Genomic DNA, 20,768 nt, shown 5'->3' with positions numbered 1-20,768 from the left:
TCTATTGATTTGGTACTTATTCAAAGAAAACAATATGCATTTGAAATATAATCCAGTTATTGATTTAAGAATGTAATTTAATTGTTCACTTTCGAAAAAAGTAGAGCTTGAAAACTATAGATATAGATTAATGAAGACATGAGATTGTGATTCTAAAACTCACAGCAGCACAGATGTGGCAGAATAGTTCATGAAAATTCATAAAATGACAGGGGCACATCAGACTCTGCACTGAGTGTGGATCCTGCTTAATATTCTCCCTCTCTCTCTCTCTTCCTCTGCCTCTCTCCCCAATTCGTCCTCTCTCCCTCTCTCTTTCTAAAATAAAAAAATAAAATAAATAAAGTAAAAATAATAAAATGACAAATTATTCACTGAGAAGGGATTCAGCAAAATGGTCCAAGAAGAGATGAAATAAATATTACTGGACTCAGATAGTTGTCAAATATCCTGAATTATATTTACAGACTGCATGGACTTGCATCTTTTTATTTATTGCAGATAAACCATTCTATTTTAATTTTGCTGTTGATCAATGTAAAGAATAAAATAATGGATTATTCAATGAAACGTATATTTTATGATTATCAAAGTCAAACCTATTACCTTAGTTTCTTTATTCTAAATCCTAACTAAAAATTAGTAACAAAAGTATAACAGGAAAATCTGTAAATGCTTAGAAATTAAACTACACTGAAGGGTAAACAACAACATTTTAATTGTCCCCAGGTTTGTTATCTTTGACTTTCTATTAAAATAGTAACTTTGGTTTGAAAAGAATAATGTTCTTTTCCTTTTCCTTTATGTAAATTAATTTATATGAATTTGGTGTCAGTCAGGTTAACACTGGCTCAATGGGTTAGAGGTGTCTCCTTCTATACTATTTTTAGGAAGAGTTTGTACAGGTTTAGTTTTATTTCTTCCTTAAAGTGTTTGGTGCAATTCATCATTAAATCATCTGAACCTTGATTATTTTTTTGGAAAGGTGTTAACAACGTGTTTAATTTATTAACAGTTATAAGACTATTAAGGTCATTTATTCCATTCTGGGTGAGTTTTGTTACTTTGTAGTTTTGCAGAAATGATCTATTTCGTCTGAGTGGACAAATTTATATTCACAGAGTTGTTTTAGTGTTTCTTTGGTTTCCTATTAATAATTTCAGAGCATACAATTGTATCTCCTCTTTCGATCATGATATTGGTAAACTGTGTTTTTATATTCTCTGTCATTCTTTCTAGAGATTTACTAATTTTATTAACTTTTTGATCAATAAAAATTTTTATTGGCAACCTTTGGTTTGATTGTATTTTTCTCTATTTGTTTTCTATTTTCAATTTTATTTCCATTAGCTATTATTTCTTTTTTTTTATTTTTTTCTTCTTGATTTGGCTATGTTTTATTTTAAACAATTGCTTAAGATGAAAGCTTAGATTCATGATTTGAAAAGTATTTTGTATTCTAATATGTATTTGATGCTATAAATTTCTATATAAGCCCTGCTTCAGCTTAATTCTACAGATTTTGATGAACATTAGGTGCCCCCTTATCCATGGTTTTTCTTTCTGTTTCAGTTACCCACAGTCAACTGTAGTCTGGAAGCAGATGGTCCTCTTTCTGAAATATCATCAGGTCAGTAATAGCCTGATGCTATGTCTCTGTGCCTACATCATTCATTTCACTTCATCTCATCATGTAGGCATTATATCATCTCACATCATCATCGTCATAAGGGTGAGTACAGTATTCTAAGATGTTTTGAGAGAGAGAGAGACTGTATTCATATAACTTTTGTTACAGCCTATTTTTATAATTATTCTATTTTATGTCTACTTATTGATACTTATTTTATGACTACTTGTTGATAATCTCTTACTGTGCCTAATTTAGAAATTAAACTTCATCATAGGTATGTATGTATAGGAAAAAACATAGTATATGTAGGGTTTGGTACTATTTACAGTTTCAATCATCCCCTGGGAATCTGCAATCATTTTCCCTGTGGATAAAGGGAGGAATATTGTATTGTGTTTTCTTTTTTGTATAGCTGAAAATATTTCCTAAATTTCTTTAGGTTATCTTCTTCACCCATGAGTTACTTAGCATGTTGTTTGGTTTCCAAGTATTTAGACATTTTCCTGCTATCCTTCAGTTAGTGATTTCTAGTTTAATCCTATTACAGTCTAATAACCTACTCTGTAATTTCAAGTATCTTACATATGATTTGATTTGTTATATGACCCATATATGATCTACTTGATAGCCTGACTCGTTCCTTATGTATAATTTGCATATTGTTTTGGTCCAGATTAGAAAACCAATAATGTATGCTTCTAGAGTACAGTCTGACAAGCTCCATGATGGAATTAATCCATAATGACTAAGTTTCAGAAGATTTCAGAAAGAAGGAATCTAGCTCCTTGCATGGTGGGGGACAGATATATTCTCTTTAAATTTAAAGGTATTAGTTACAGGGTGCCTGAGTGGCTCAGTTGGTTAGGCAACCAACTTTGGCTCAGGTCATGATCTCGCAGTTTGTGAGTTTGAGCCCCGTGTCGGCCTCTGTGCCGACAGCTCAGAGCCTGGAGCCTACTTCAGGTTCTGTGTCTCCCCCTCTCTCTACCCCTCCCCTGCTCACGCTCTGTGTCTCTCTGTCTCTCAATAATAAATAAACGTTAAAAATTTTTTACAAAATAAAGGTACTAGTTAGGATTCAGTTAAACAATGCTTCCACTCTAGGTTTTCCAGACAAGACATTGGCACAAGACATTGGCTACACGGGTGGGAGAGGTAAAGAGAAGCCAAGTTAAGGGTAATGAGATGACAAAAAGGTGAGAAAAGACAGGTCTCCATTTGTAGTGCTAGAGGGACAAAGAAGAAATTATGTAACTAAGTACCCAGCCTGATGTCAACTGGTGGAACCTGAAAATGCATTAAACTTTCCTCGTTGGAGCCAAGATCACAGAGGGTAAAGCTGTCTGGTGGAAGATAAGGAAGGCGGAGATCCAGCTTCTCTCAGAGAAAGAAAGGGAGAGAAATGTGCTGTCTTTCCTCATCTTCCAACGTTATCTTCTGCTAGAGGTTCGAATTGGCTGAAACTTCCTCAAAGCCAGAAGGCAAGGGATTATGGGAAATTCAGCTTTCTGCAATGTAGAGTAGGCAGGTAAGGGCTGCATAAGGACCTGAGATGGAATAGGAAGATGACCAGAACCCTGGAAAAATTTCGTGTTTTGTTTGATGAGACAGCTACTGAAGAATAAATGTGTTCACATCAAAAGGGTGTGTGAATTTATCTGGCAGTATATAGTTCTAACTCTTGCTTCAGATTAAGTATTACCTTGAGATTCCAGAGAACTGTATCATGCCCCTAATTATAGGAGTTGATGATGCTATACCACTAATTGTACATTCATTTTATTGACTGTAACAATAGAACTATTTAACATACTTTTATTTTTTTTCATTTTTTAATGTTTACTTATTTTTGAGAAAGAGAGAGAGAGAGAGAGATGGAGAGAGAGAGAGAGAGGAGAAGGGGCAGAGAGAGAGGGAGACACAGAATCCAAAGCAAGCTCCAGCTCTGAGTTGTTGGCACAGAGCCCAATGGGGAGCTCGAACTCCAAACTGTGAGATCATGACCGGAGCTGAAGTTGGACACTTAACCGACTGAGCCACCCAGGCGCCCCCTTAACATACTTTTATAACTTGTTTTTCTTCTCTCAAAAGTGAGAAATGCCAAACAATATAAATTTGAAATCAGACACTCGAAATTATGTGATAAATTAATTGGAATTATAGATTCGATTTCATGTCTAAAATGAACATATAATTTGAGCAAATCAAACCTCAACTGAAATTATTTTGAGAAGCCAAGCTTGCAATATGTTGTAATCTTCCAGAAGCCTTGCTTGAAGTTTAAGTGATGCCCCAGGGATAACTGAAAAAGATGAGTTTGTTCTTCTCAGCTAATGTCAGCATCATGGAGCCTCCCCATGCTTGTCGCAAAGGGGCCATGACTCCTATAATGGGTAACTGATACACCGGGTGACATTGTGCCTGTTTAAGTTTTAAACCAGCTCGAATACAGCCTTTATTCCTTTAATTAATAAGTTGGTATGTGCAATTAAAATATTCCTTTGACCGTATATACAGAAAGAGAAAAATAGTTCCACTTAAGACAAACCTGTTTTATTAAAGCTTAGCTTCTTTTTTTAATTTTTTTTAACATTCATTTATTTTTGAGAGAAAGAAAGAGATAGAGCACGAGTGGGGGAGGGGCACAGCAAGAGAAGGACAGAGTATCTGAAGCAGGCTCCAGGCTCTGAGCTGTCAGAGCCTGATACGTGGCTCAAACTCATGAACCAGTCATGGCCTGAGCCAAAGTCAGATGCTTAACCTATTGAGCCAGCCAGGCATCCCAGCTTAAAGCTTACTTTCTAACACCAGTAATAGAAAACCAGCTCTGCAACATCTGAAATTCCTCATTAACACCAAGAAAAGGAGGACAGAAAGAAAGTTAAAACAAAACAAAACAAAACTCTCCTTTCATTTGTCAGCAATGTGTGTGTAATGATTAGAAAAAATGAAAAGTGACTATTGGTAATCAGTTTAGGATTTCATTCAGCAGAAATGATGCCCATAGTTGTAGAAAGTATCTTTTCATAGAAAAAGGGCACAATACAGAAAAAAAATCCATTTTAATAAGCATATTATTGTCTAGAGTTTCTCACCAGGGATGTCATCACATAACAAATAAAATTGTCAACTGTCTCTAGCCCTAATTTGAGGGGTCTCCTAGGAATGTCTTGACCATTGGGGAATCTTATTTCACCAATCTAGATTTAAGAATCCCTAAAGCATATGCCTTTTTTTTTTTAAGTGGAAAGAGAAAGGAAGAAATTCAATTATTTCCAGCTGAGTTTTCTCTACTTAACTTACAATAGATAATGTTTATTGAACATGCATCTTTCTGAGACCATTTTCTGAAGTCTTTCAGTTGTTATTTTATTCAGTCATCAAAGAAAACCTTATGAAATAATGAAGTAGATATGTTTACCGTCCCAATTTATAGCAGGGGGAAATGATGCTTAGAGAGTTCAATTAACTTACCTGCTGCCATACCACCAAGAAATGGTAGAGTCTGTGTTCAAACCCAAATCTGTCTGAATCCAGGGCCTGGTGATCAAAACACTTAAAAATAGCTCTTGAAGCAAGTGTAATTTGGGGCGCCTGGGTGGCTCAGTCGGTTGAGCCTGCGACTTCGGCTCAGGTCATGATGTCACAGTTCACGAGTTCGAGCCCCACATTGGGCTCTGTGCTGGCAGCTCAGAGCCTGGAGCCTGTTTCAGATTCTCTGTCTCCCTCTCTCTCTGACCCTCCCCCGTTCATGTCATTCCACTCTTGGAATGACATGCCATTCCACTCTTGGGAATTGTAACAGACAAAATACTCAACATCTCAGTGTATAAGAAACAGAAAGCTTCAATGGAGAAGCCTCTGAAAGGAGTGGAACTCTTACAGGCTAAAAGGATCCAGAAAGACACATTCTGGGTCTTCAAAGATAGCTCCCACTGACCTCACATATTTGTGAGGGATTAATTCTACTAAAGAGAGCTTATCTTCCTCAAAGCTCTGAAAATCAAACCTCAGTTTCTCAATGTGCTTCGATAAGTACATTAGATCTCAATGTACTTAATTTATAGATTCCTTAACCATGACGTCGAAATACCAAAGGGTAACCATTCTACATACAGCATCATCACCACTGCCGCCATCAGCAGAAGCAGCAGCAGCAGTAGAGTCACATGTTGAATAGTTCCTAGGGGACAGACATAGTTCTTACTGCTAACAAACATGGTTTAATCCTCACAGCAATGTAAGAATTATTTCCATGTTGTAGGTGAGGAAACAAGCTTAAACTTATCAATACCATACCACTAGGGAGCATTGAGCTACAACATTCACCTCTTAACAGTTAAGGAATACCTCTGCTTATATATTTATCAAAAGCTCATTATATGGCTACATATGATTAATTTGTTAAATATCATAGGATATATGTAATTAAACACTGGGAATATTATATATCTAAAGAGAGAGAGAGAGAGAGAGTAACCCAAATGTTTAAATAGACTGTGGACGCTAAAATCTTACGATGATGGGAACTATTTCTCCACTACTCAGTGACTAATACTCATTAATTGTAAAAAGGTGCAAAACCTAGGTGAATATTTCTATAAATACCATGATCATTTTCCAAAAGTTTCGCTACTGTGTGCGCTTCAAGAGTATTTCTCTCCATGAAGTAAAAGGCTCTTCTTATTTATTGTGTAATTGTCACTTGAAAATGTCTTTTCTCTTCTTTCTGGGGCCTCTGCTATGCATATGTTGGCCCCTTGTAAAAGAAAATAATAAATATGAAAGAGTCATCCTCTAGTCACTGAGGGATTTTGGACAAGTATTTCTATAATATTTAAAGACAGCAAAATGACTATAAAAGCCAACAAAATTTATATCTAACCCATCACCAGTGAAACCAGGAGTAGAGTATATTGCTGTACACGGAAACTCATTTTTTCGATCCAATTATCTGAATTTCCTATGACCATTATACCTGTCAACCGTGTTCAGACAAAATTGCCGAAGGTCAATGCCTCTAATATTAAGTTCTGTCACACAGAGCCTGAGTTAAGTGACTTCAGAAGAAGCTGACAGAATGTGAGTAAGGATAGCTTGCTACTCTGCCAATAAGAGTTGGTATTGATGACTAAAGTAATGTCACTAGTCACTACTGAGTTAAGGTCGTGTTCTAATGACACTCCCTATGACAATCAAAAAGGTCTTCTGGTACAAGATAAAACACATATTAATCTAACTCCAGGGAATTGAAAACAATGGATGTCTTTCCAGTGCGGATCAACCCTCAAGTAATGATGCAAATATTGCAGGCTGAAAGTGTCACATTCAACAGGAAGATAATAATTCTAAACAGGCTTCTCTTTTTCTCGATCATAGAAGCTATTGTTACATTGTATCTAGTGTGGGTTTCTACCATAATTATTACCATTAGTCTTTGAAATGGCATTTGCGCAAAGCAGCTTTCCTTGAACTATTTTGACATTTTGAAGGCTCCTGATCATTTTTGCTCATCTAATTAAACCTATGGTCCACATAGTAAGCTCTTTTTTGCCCTGACTGGGCATACAATACAGTCATTTGTTTCTAATAGGGTTTAAACATCCTAGGTAGTGTTTATGTTAAAACACATAAAATGTGGTTTACAGCTTAACCTTTTCTATGTTCTGTTTGAAAAGAGGGGCCCGGAAGAGGAAGTTCAGATTGGGCTAAGTGCTGAGTTATCTCATGGTGAATGTCACAGTAGGAAAAAAAAGTCTTCCTTCTTTGGTGATAAGAGTAATCGAATCAGGGAAAGCAGGTTCACCCTCAAAAGGATCATCTCCAAGATATTTTGTTTTAGGTAATGTTTGTTTCTATGTATAAAACCACCGAGGAATATGATTTCTGTCTTGGATCCTGGCCAAGGCAATAGGATAAGATGGGAGGAAGTAAAAAGGAAAAAAAGTGGGTATCCTTGTGGTGCCCTTTTTTTTGACGGGCACTCCTTGCTAAGAGATTTGTAGACAAGAAACATTGAAATCTACCTCTTTCCTTTTTCCAATTTTTGCTATACTGCTGCATTGATGACATGAAAAATCTACCTGATAAACACATCACAGTTCCCTATATATGAATTAGAAACTACATGTTCCTATATAAAGGCGTATAGTAAATTTATCCTTAACTTCTACAGCTTATATATCCAAATGCTTTTGTTCTAAGTAAAATTCAGTATGGTGGATGTCATGAAGATTTATATGTATGCCACAGCCACCAATGGTTCCTCTGAAATAGGCATATTCTACCACTTAAGACCTTGGCCACATGATATATTTTGTGATATTTTCTAAGTTAAATATTTGGGACAATCTAAGTCCTTCACACTTTCACAATGCATGTTATCATTTCTTTTGTTCTTTGCTGTTGTTGTTACTGTTGAAGACATGTCTGTTTGTTAAATAATATAGCATGGATTTATAACTTGTTCTACGTAGTGTCTCGTTTCTGCCTAAATAGTCTACAGACAGTCAATAAAGGCAGTCTTGAAAATTTATTTGTAAGTTGATTGTCTGGAAGTTAGAGTGTATTTTCCATATAATCAATGTAGTAAATCGTGGTTCTCTGGTCAGATTATTACTAATGTAAGTTCTAGATCCTGGGATCAGTGAGATTAAAATGTACAAGAGAATGAAAAAGGGGAAAGATCAACTTTGCCTAGGATAAATATAAAAAGAATTTTCAAAAGAGAGAACTGTGATTTTCATCCTTCATCCCATTCCTTTAAGGACTTCACCTTCACCTCTTCAACCCATTTTCCCAGACCCCCCTTCCTCCTATGCTGCCTGGCCCTGCCCTCTGTCAGCCCCATTCTGTGGCACCGTGCTTCCCACTCCAATCTGAAATTTCTGTTCTCCTCAGTTATATCGTCTTGTCTTTCTAAGAAGAATAGTTCTGCAAAGCGACGAAAGAGGTCAAATTCACTTCAGTTAAGCTGTGAAGGACAATTAGATATAAACTACCTTAAAGGTGACGCTAAACTATCTCATTCTTTTATTGTCTTCTCCTTTTTCACACAGTACTTAGATAGTACTTAGCATACACCCATTAATATTTTTAATAGATAATGATAGCATCTAGTAATTTTATATCTAATAACATGCATTATTTTCAAATAATGCCTATTATCTAATATTCCCCATTATCTAATAACAATGATGTTTTTATAGATTGTTGCCTTAAACTGCAGTTCTACAGTTTTGTAAGGAGTTGGCTTATTCAAAATTCAAATTAATTAGGAAATGGCATGTTCTACTGTGTCCTAGGTATTTCAGATGTTTTATATAAACATTTTAGAATTAACATAAAATCCATGGAGTAAATATCCTTCTTTTTATTTTTATTTTATATATTTTTATTCTTATTTCTTCTTCTTCTTCTTCTTCTTCTTCTTATTATTATTATTATTATGTGCAAAAAGGTCTTTTTATAAAGTACGGGGACAGAATATCCTACTTCTTAGATCAGGAAACTAAGGCCTCAAGAAACTAGCTCAAAATGGTCACTATCAATTAGCATTCAAACCTAGTTCTGTCTGACTTCAAATTCTATACCCTTTCTGTTAAAATACTCTAAAAGGGGACATTTTTTAATAGCTATATATATATATATATATATAGCTCTCACTACTATATCACTACTTTTTTTTTAATGAATCAATAAGTATTTTTAAAGTACTGTCGAAAGAGAAGATTTTCATATTTTAACTCAGAAAAAATAAAATGTTCATTAATATAATTTCTCTCTTAACACTTACATTAGCTTACATTTTTACATCTTTCCACGCACTGCCATAAAATATTTCCTTCCTTTCATTTAGAGACTTACAAACGCTAGCTAACACTTTACATATATGACAAAGCTATGGCTTTTGATAATAAGAGAAACCACCAACCTAATTTACTAAGTGCCATGAATAAAAAATGCAAATGGCTCACAGGCGGTTTCTTTGTAGAGGAGGAAGAGTCGAAATTTAAGCAATTTTCTGGTGATTTGCATCAAGCCAGGCAGCTAATCTGAATAGTTCTTACACTTTTGTATTAACAGAAAAGAAAGATGGGCTTTTGCCAGAAATAATCCTGACAGTTGACTCTGAAAACACAGGTTGGGATTTGGCTTCATGATTCTGAATCATATGCAGGAATTAAACACTTCATTTACCCTCTTCCCAGGAGAGCACCTAAATGGAATAAGTCTGCATCACCCTCTGGTATGGCTTTTCAGAGGAATTGAGAATGATACCAATACCATTTGATTCTCTTCTGATCTGGCTCTCACATATTCAATGTCTCTCTCCTGAAAGAATGAATTGAAACATGAGTTTAACCATACAGAGTTTTAACCCTCAAGCCAGTCTCTCTCTGTGACATTTTGAATCTGGGAGACTAACTAATTTATTACCTCCTAGCATTTTAGGTGGATCAAATTCTTCTACTGGATTAACTTTGGTCTGTGTGACAAAGTGTGGCATTAAGAGAAATACATAAATCTCATGTTTTAAACAAAGTTAAAAAAGATAGAATCATATGTCTCTCAATCCTACCTTCCATTCCTTCCTCCCACCCCCACAATTATTTTTTTTTTTTGTCAGGTTGGACTGGATTATGCTGCTGAATATCAGTGGATTCACTTAACAGAATTGTATTTTTTTGCCCAAATTACGTGAACAACACGGTTCAGCAAATATACTCAGAGACCCAATCATCATCACAGCAGTGGGAAAGAAATGCAGCAAATCCAAATCATGCACTGAATCTTAGCCCTCTGTGTGTGGAAGTGAGATACCTGATTCAATGTCCCATTTTGCTATCTGAAGCAATTCTCATTGCCATGCCTAACTTGAAAATCAATTGAGAAGTGTAACCTATGGTGTGCACTGGAAGGCAAAGCACCAGACAGAGGTGATCAGGACCAAGAATTATCACACGTTTCTTCTATACTCCCTCTTTTCTCACAGGACCATAGAGATCCAGATCTCACATCCTCCACATCAGAAAATCTGGGCCAAAGTGGCCTGAGCCACTTGCTTACTACAGAATCTTGTGCAAGTTTCTAAACCTCCCTATGCCTCTTTGTTTTATGTCTCCTCTATCATATGCAAATTTCCAGTTTTTACAATGGACTGTCTTTGAGCATTTTTCTTCCTATTCTATTTATCAACAGTTTACCTACAATGGATGTTGGAGGACAAGTAACCTTTTACAATATCTTCAAAATTGCATTGACATTTGTGGTCTTTTATTTTCTATATGAATTTTGTAAACCATTTGTAAAGTTTTAGGAAAAGGTGTTTAACATTTACGTTGAAGTTAGATATTAATTAGGGAACAAATGACCATATGGATTCTTCCTATCTCTAGCCCTAATCTATTCTGTACATCCTTCAGTTCTCAATATTTTCTAATTAGCATAAGATTATTTAGTGGCATTTCCTTTAAATTTCCAAAATCAGGTTTTATAATTTGTTTTATATCGATTTCTAATTCTTTTGACTTGTAGTTAAAGAAAATTATGTTATTAATTCTTTGGTATTTATTACTTTCTTTGTGGTCCAATATACAGTTGTTTTTTCGAATAGATAACTAGGAAAATGTCATTGGTTGAAGGATTCTATGTATGTATGTATGTTCAAAAGAATGCATTATTTCAATTTCTTATATTATTGTTTTAATCATTCATCATTTTTTTCTTATTTCTTTTTTTCTTTCATTTTTTGGTTTGTTTCTTTTTTTTCTTTTGCTTAATGGTTTAATTACTGAGATAGATGTCTTCAAACTCTTCTGATATGTTATGATTATCTTAATTTCTCTTTATAATTTCATTTTTATTTTATATTGTAGTCCTTTTGTAATGTGTTACCCATTTATTCAGATATTATATATTTTTGGTAGATTTTTTTCTCATCAATATGTGGTGGTTCTTTTTGTCCTTATTGTTTTTAATTTTCAGTATATTTTTTCTGATATTGTTAAAACAAGCACTCTACTTTTTTGTTTCATGATTTATTAGTGTTTTCCTCCCATCTGCATTTAAACTCTGCAATGTAATATTTTATTTATTTATTTAAATGTTTATTAATTTTTGAGAGAGAGAAAGACAGAGTGCGAGTTGGGGAGGGGCAGAGAGAGAGGGAGACACAGAATCTGAAGCAGGTTCCAGGCTCTGATCTGTCAGCACAGAGCCTGGTGAGAGACTGCAACCCACGGACTGCAAGATCATGACCTGAGCCAAACTCAGATGCTTAACTGATTGAATCACCCAGGCGCCCCTGCAGTGTAATATTTTAGGTATGCCCCTTTTAAATTACATTTAGATATTTTTACTGTTGTGGTTTTGCAGTCTGAGAGACCCTTTCTCTTTAACAAATGAGTTAATACCCTTTTGTACTTATTTTGGTTATGGATATATTTGGAAATAAATAGAAATCTACCTGTTTTGGTTAACATTTTTCCACATTTACAAGGTAGATATATAAAGATCCAGTGTAGTAATTTTAACTCCAACTAATAATCTGTTGTTTATTCCCCATCTGAGAAAGAGATTATTTTAACTTTTTTATGTTTTGTTTTGTTTTTTACTGTTTTGGTCATTTTTGTTTGTTTGTTTGTTTGTTTTGCCATTCTAGTGTGGTATTAAACAAGCTTGAATATACCTCCTTGTTTCTATGTTTGAGAAAAATCTTGAGTGCACACTGAGAGCTGCCGGGTTTGAATCTGTGCATCTTCAACTTTAATACCAATCACTAAAGTGCTGCCCAAAGTGGTTGTGATAATGAAAACTTCACCATCAGTTATTATATTACTACATTAATATATCCCAAATTCTCTTTATTAATAAAATGGACCCAAGTAAGCTAATAAAATTCCCACTACAAATTTAAGGTTGAAACACTAATTATTAATACTGGGCTTTGACAATTACTCCAAGAATGCTCCTTTTCCCCAAAGTCTTAAAAGTATTCTGATTCTTCAGTACATGAAGATTTCTTAATTCCTCATTGTTAACCAAAATGTTGGCTTTCCAATAGGCCTAGCCTTCTTCAATGTGTGTATTTTTTATTACTATCTTTGGTCTAGCTTCTGCCAATGACAATTTTCTCTGCTCCTATGATTTTTGTGATAGGCCATTTAGTCCAATTTACACACTCATACTAGCCTAATCTGTAACACCTTGTCCAACACTATTAATGTGTGGCGGTCGTTGCTTTACCAATCTTTGAAACACAACCTTAAAATAAACCAAAAGTATAACCTAGTATTAAGATAACTTGTATGAGCTCAAGCTATGTTAATTGAAGTACAGAGAACAGAACACAGAACTATTATCTTTGTGTTCCACACCGGTCAAACTCTGTAAACTAGTATTGTGTTAAATTCTAAGTGTCACATTTTAAAGGAGGAATTGACACAGACAACCAGAATGGTGAGCTGATGGAAATGTTGTAAGAGGCACAGTGGGAAAAAAAGAAAAGGAGAGAGAGAGAGAGAGAGAGAGAACGAAAACCTGAGAGAATTTCTCTCCAGAGAAAAAAAGGTCTTAGTGGAGATCTGACAGCTGCCTTCAAATATTTGAAGCACGGTCAAGGGACAGAGAAAGAGTATAGAATGATTTGTTGTCACTGTTGAGGGCAAAATCAGGTTTGACGTGTGACTTAGGAAGACATGGCTCTTGGCTGGTTATAGAGGAGATAGAGGTAATAGCCACATTTATCCAATGAAGGAGCCATCTGCCTTGAGACATAGCAAAGCTCTCAAGAGTTGCATCTGAAACAATATATGATAAACGACCAGAGGGAGTAGGATCTTTCACTATCTTTAAAATATTTATGATCCAAATACCCTGCAAATGGAACAGATATTTTAACATGTACGTTTATATAAAAATAGATCCTTCCCTAACGTGTTAAAACCCCTATATAAGATTGCAATTTAAAATATTTTATATATGTAATATCTTCTCAAGTGCTTTAATAGTCATTTATTATAAATAACATTTAAAATTGCTCCCTGAATTCAATGCTTTATATATTAATTAATTGTAATTTTAAGTAACAATATGCTTCATTCAGAAACATAATTAACCACATTCTAAGGCTAGAATACAGCAATGACATTCAATAAAATTCAAAGTAAACTGTAGAATTCACAACCTTTTACCACCTAATATTGACTATTACAATAGTAAGGGCTATAAAACTTCATGAATTAAAATGTCTTGAAAATTTCTATGGTGCAGCTGATGAGGCCATAGTGAGTGAATCTTCAGATACCATGCCAATCATTTGAACGTTGTTTCATTATCCACTAAATGTGATTTGATTAGATTTCAAATATAAACGTTCATAATAAGTAAAAGATTAAGGTCTTCTGCACAATTCTAAAATTCTGGCCAGCTGTGGAAGTTTGGGAAATTATACATTATCATAACTATAATTATAATATTATTGTTATAATAAAATATCAATTATGATTAGAATTAACCAGTGGCATATCCATTTCCTTGATATTTGTAAACTGCTAAAACATGTTCTCTTCCCTTCAACCACTGTGGTTTCTTTTATGCATAACCTCACATTTATTTACATGTGTCTTTTTATTGTGAGCATTTCCCCCACCTCAATCAAATTTATAGCATGTGTGGGTTTTGGGGTATTTTTATAGTTAGAGCATAGTGGAAAACATGCATGGAAAAATAATCACTCATCTTAATAAAAATATTTCAGTAACAAGTTGTGAAACATATCTTATCAACTTTGTTAAAATAATCACAACACACCTCTCTAGGCTACCACGTTTTGCAGACATTTTCATCAGGCTTTTCTACGACTGGGAAAAATTTAATGACGGTTATATTTTGGGGACATAAAATTGGTGATAATGATATATGAAAATATATAATATAATGATAATGATATATAAAAATAACAGTTTTTAGGAAAAACTAATAAGAGATTTATCTCAATTTTAATGGAATGAACACATAACAACTGTTATTTTACTAATTCATCAGCATTAGTTACTTGGCATCTACTCTGATAGGAAAGAGATTAATTGGTTTTTATTTTATTTTTTTAAAAAATTTTTTTTCAACGTTTATTTATTTTTGGGACAGAGAGAGACAGAGCATGAACAGAGAGAGACAGAGCATGAACGGGGGAGGGGCAGAGAGAGAGGAAGACACAGAATCGGAAACAGGCTCCAGGCTCTGAGCCATCAGCCCAGAGCCTGACACGGGGCTCGAACTCACGGACCGCAAGATCGTGACCTGGCTGAAGTCGGACGCTTAACCGACTGCGCCACCCAGGCGCCCCGAGATTAATTGGTTTTTAAATTGCTGATCTAGTCTCTTGCTATGCAAAACTACACGTTAGTTGCTATGAAAGTAAAGAAATTATTGGAGTTAAAAGGCCATATTGAATCATCAAAATACTTATACAGTTGATTTTACCTTATAAAATAAGTAAAATTATGTAATATCTGGAAATCTATTTAAGAAAGTAGATCTATGCTTTAGTTTATATATGAACTTAATTTTCTTACTCCAAAATTTCTTGGAAATTATATATGTAAAATATATTACATGTACTGTATTCTATATTATTACATTATATATTATATTGTTATTATAAAATTTTATACAATATAATATTGTACAATTGGAAAGGAAAGGAAAGGAGAGGAAAGGAAAGAAAAGGAAAGGAAAGAAAAGGAAAGGAAAGAAAAGAAAAGAAAAGAAAAGGAAAAGAAAAGAAAAGAAACATATTTTTTAAAAAGGCATATTAAATATAAGCTTTATTTCTTTTGTTTTCATTGCATACCATTTTTTTCATCCTTTTAATATTAACATACCTATGCCTGTTTATTTATTTATTTTTTATTTTATTTTATTTTTTTAAATTTTTTCAACGTTTTTATTTATTTTTGGGACAGAGAGAGACAGAGCATGAACGGGGGAGGGGCAGAGAGAGAGGGAGACACAGAATCGGAAACAGGCTTCAGGCTCTGAGCCATCAGCCCAGAGCCTGACGCGGGGCTCGAACTCACGGACCGCGAGATCGTGACCTGGCTGAAGTCGGACGCTTAACCGACTGCGCCACCCAGGCGCCCCTGCCTGTTTATTTAAAGTGCATTTGTGGTAGACAGTATAAAGTTGGTCTCTTTTTTTTATCCTTGGTCTCATTTTTTTATCCAATCTGTAATCTCTGTCTTTTATTTAAAAAAAAAAAAAAAAAGTTTGTTTATTTATTATTTTAGAGAGAGGGGGAGAGAGCACAAGCAGGGAAGGGGCAGAAAGAGAGAAGGAGACACAGAATCCGAAGCAGGCTCCAGGCTCTGAGCTGTCAGCACAGAGCTGGACACGGGGCTGGAATTTACAAGATGTAAGACCATGACCTGAGCCCAGGTCTGACGCTTAACCGACTGAGCCACCCAGGAGCCCCTTAATTGCTTTTTCAAGGTGATTTACTATAATGTAATTATACTTATGGTGGATTTAAATCTACAGTTTTGCAAGACTTTTTTTCCTATTTGTTCATCTACCATGTGTATTTTTTCTCTTCCCTCTATTTCTACCTAACTTTGGATCAATTGTACATTACTTAGTATTCCATTTCATTTCCACTATTAATTTATTAATTATACCTCTTTTTCTATCTTGCTAGTGGCTTCCTTAGAATGTGCAATATCATTTATCAGTCTATCTTCGGATAATACTATGCCACTTAATCATTAGTATAATAACTTACAATATATCCAAATTCTTCCTTCCCCTCCTTCATGCTATTATTGTTACATAATTCATCTTCATACTTATAGAAAATCTTACAACCTATTGCTATTATTTCTGGTGTTGATGATTATCATTTAGCCTAATAAGTATAATGAAAAATATATTTATGTCTACATTAATTTTTACCATTTCTGGATTTCATCCTATGTGTGTGGAGATTCAAGGTTTGATCTGGTATCATTTTCTGTTATTTATTTGTTTATTTATTTATTTATTAACTTTCTTTAACAATTATTGCATCATGGGTCTCCTGGCCATGAATTCTTTGTATCTTGTGTTTTCTAAAAAAAGTGTTGATTTTACCTTCATTTTAAAGAACAGTTTTACTGGCTTTAGGATGTGGTTAAAAGGTGTTTTGTTTTTTTCCCCCCAGATTTTAAAGGCATCGCATGTTTTCTTATATTTTGCATATTTTCTGACAAGATATTTGCTGTAATTCTTAGCTTAATTATTCTCTTTGTAGTATGTTTTTCCCCCTCTGTCAAGCTTTCTTTCCTTTATCTTTGGTTTGTAGTAATTTAAATATGATATATCTAGATGCATTTTATTTTGTATTTCTCCTGGTAGGTATTCTTGGAGCTTCTTGGTCCTGTGGTTTGATAGCATTCATTATTTTAGAAAATTCCAACCCATTATGCTATATCTGCCTTATTCTGTCTCTTTTCTTCCTCTGGTACTCCAATTAATCTTATATTTGGCCATTTGATATTGTCCCACAATCCATAGTTCTTAGATCCTCCGTTCTGTGATTTCTGTTATTGTTTCCTTCAGATTCAATTTTGTTGTTTTCTTTTGACTTATTTTTTTGTTTTACTTGTTTTTAAGTTCACTGGTTTCTTCTGAAATTGAGTCTGTTGATGAGCCCATCAAAAAATACTTTGTCTCTAATAGCATGTCTTTATTTTTCTAGTATTTCTGTTTGACTCCTTATTATATTTTTCATCTCCTTGCTGAAAGCCTCTATCTGCTCGTTGAAACCATCATCTCCCTTTTTCACTATAAGCTTTAACAATATAACATAGTTTCAAAGTCCTTGGGTTGTATTTCCAATATCCTGGTCATCTATAAGTATGGTCCTACTGACTTTTTTTTTTTTTTTTGTCTCTTGACAATGAATTATTTTCACTTTTCTTGTGCGTCTTTCATTTTTTATTGAATTTTGGACACCATATGTAAGAGAGCATAGACAGATGTTACATAGAATTTATGTTTGAAAATTAAAATATCTCTTCCTCAGGTCATTAGTTGATGTCTAATTAGGAGTTAAGATAGATTTGAGTTTTGTTGTTTCTGTTGTTATTGTTAGGACATGTCTAACATTTTGAATCCATATTTTTAAAATAAATCTACTCACTTCAGTTTATTTTTGTTAAATATTCAAGAAACTAAGGACCAATCATTGAAATTAGATTTGAAAGATTTCTCCTTAAAAGATAAATGTTTCTGGGGCACTTGGGTGGCTCAGTTGGTTAAGCATCAGACTTGATTTTATCTCTGATCATGCTCGCAGTTCCTGAGATGGAGCCCTGTGCCGGGCTCTGAACTGACAGGGTGGAGCCTGCTTGGAATTCATTCTCTGTCTCTCTCTCTCTCTCTCTCTTTCTCTCTCTCTCTCTCTCTCTCCCCCCTATGTGTCTCTCTCTGTCCATGTCCTCTCTCACTCTCTCTCAATAAATAAATAAATAAATAAATAAATAAACATTCATTTTTTTTTCCTACTGTGTTTTCTTATTTCCATAAAACTTAAGTTTTATGGCTCAAGCTCTAGCAATCATCTTAATGTTGAGGATCAAAAAGACACTTAGTGTTGAACTGGAGGAAGCCTGGAAAAAGAAAGCATGTATGTGTGCATGTATGCATTTTCATTCATTACATTTGGCAATCCGGTACAGTCTTCATACATCTAACATTGGAAGAATTCATTAAAGGACTGCATTGTTTTCTTTTTTTTTTTTAATTTTTTAAGTGTTTATTTATTTATTTTTGAGAGAGAGGCAGAGCAGGAGCAGGGGAGGGTCAGAGAAAGAGGGAAACACAGAATCCGAAGCAGGCTCCAGGCTTTGAACTGTCAACACAGAGCCCAATGTGGGGCTCGAACTCACGAGCCATGAGATCATAACCTGAGCCAAAGTCAGAGGCTTAACTGACTGAACCACTCAGATCCACCCCCCCCTTTTTTTGCCTTGAGGAGAGGTTATTATTGACTCCCCCTTTTACTTTTGTTATTATAATGTGTCATATTAGACAAATATTATATTGATTAATCTATCTTAACACTTTTTATCATCTTGAATTTTTGCTCAATTCTGGAAAATTTTCGTACCTTTTTCTTTGACATGCCTACTTTGAACTTAGCTATGTCTGTTTTTTTTTTTTCATTCTGTATATTAGTAGAATTGTTTTGTTTTTAGACAACCATATTTTTAATTTCTGTGAATTCTTTCTAACTGTGCACTTTTAGAGCAGTTTTAATTTTCTAATTTAATGAGAAAAATATCTTCTGAAATAATAAATGCTGTTTCCTTTGTGACCTCAAATATCTGTTGGATCTGGGAAGAGTTGTTTATTTTCAGTTTGTTAAGTTTTTGTTTATATCATGATAGGAATTATAACCTCTAAGCTTTTTATATATTGGAGCAGAAATTGTAAGTCCAAATTTATATAGGTAGATATAATGGGATATATATATATACATATATATATATATATTTTTAACCTAAAGCATAATGATTCAGCATGGTTGAAAATAATGGCATAGCAAAATATACACTAGAAAATGCACAATAACCAGAAGAGAGTTAGTATAGCCATGCTATTATCAGATAATGGGCACTAACATCAGACTTAAAAGATATAAAGCAAAAAATGTCATTATTACAAGTAGAGTTTAACAAATACATTATCATTTATAAAGACTTTTAATATACCTATCTGAAGTTGATAGGCAAAAGTTAGTAAAGAAATAAAAAATTAAAACAGTAAAAGAATCCAAGTTGATCTAATGAATCCTAAACCCAACAATTCTTGAAGAAACTATACCTTAAGCACTGTACTTTAACTGTACTAAAGCATATGAGATATTTTCTTTTTCTTTTTGAAGTTTATTTATTTTGAGAGAGACAGAGACAGTGTGAGTGGAGAGGGACAGAGAGAGATGGGGAGAGAGAATCCCAAGCAGGCTCTGCACTGTCAGTGCAGAGCCCAATGAAGGCCTCAAACCCATGAAACTGTGAGATCATGACCTGAGCCAAAACCAAGAGTCGCGTGCTTAACCAACTGAGCCACCCAGGCACCCTGCATGTTTGCAAAAATTGACCTAATACTTTCCAAAGAAAAGCCTCAAAAAATAAAAGATCACAGTTTTCCTTCAGGCCATGCAGACATGAATAATTAAAAAGATTGTGTGTGTGGTCAAATGGAAACCACTCCACTGTGCAGAATTCTATAACTCTCTCCCTAGTTTATGTTCCTCTTCACCTTTTAACACTCTGAGAAGTTTGATGGGTAAAGAGCGGGAAGGAATGAAATGAGTTGTGAGGATAGCATTATCAAAAGAGACGTTGATTATGAGTATTGACACAGTCAGCGGATGCGATTCTTAGAGGTCTTACCTCATTATGCACGTTCCAATACGAAGTGTTATTGAATGCTTTGTCTTAACCACTGAATAATTATTCTTTTCTTTACTATAAATATAAACATCGTGGGCCTGAGTCCTCCCAAATATTTAGGATAATTAGATTAAAAGTAGCAAAATTTTATAAATCCTATATAATAATTAAGAGAAAGATAAAAAAATTCTGAAAAATAATGGAATAAATTATTCCATTGGATCCATTATATCACAGGATTGTTCATTTTAATAGATAATAGTGACAGAGGCCTAACATTGCCTAACCAAGAAGAAAGGGAACTGAAATATTACTAATCCTGAAAAACAGAAAGATAGACATTTTAAAGAGCAAATTTGGCATGAAGTGAAGAGGTCATTATAATTCTGTGATTCATTATTATTATTATTCTTAAAGAATTCCCCAGCACAACCGTGTGCTGACTGGTACCAAAGAATAGATATACTATCCCCCATAGACTTAACATCTTATCAATGCAGTCTATAATTGTATATTAATCTCTCAACCACATCGCAGTGATGGCTTAATGAGAAATCACAGTCAAATAAACCACTAGATTTTGTATAAACTGTTGCTAATTAAAGTCTCTTCCATTAGATATATTTTCAGTTATTTTATTTAATTTATCAATAATGGATTTTAATTTATCTTTATCAAATTTTATTTTGTTAGCTGCA

The sequence above is a fragment of the Herpailurus yagouaroundi genome, unplaced genomic scaffold (genome assembly GCF_014898765.1).
Source record: "Herpailurus yagouaroundi ecotype Mexico unplaced genomic scaffold, PumYag 188, whole genome shotgun sequence".
Lineage (NCBI taxonomy): Eukaryota > Metazoa > Chordata > Mammalia > Carnivora > Felidae > Herpailurus > Herpailurus yagouaroundi.
This window is presented reverse-complemented; position numbering follows the sequence as displayed.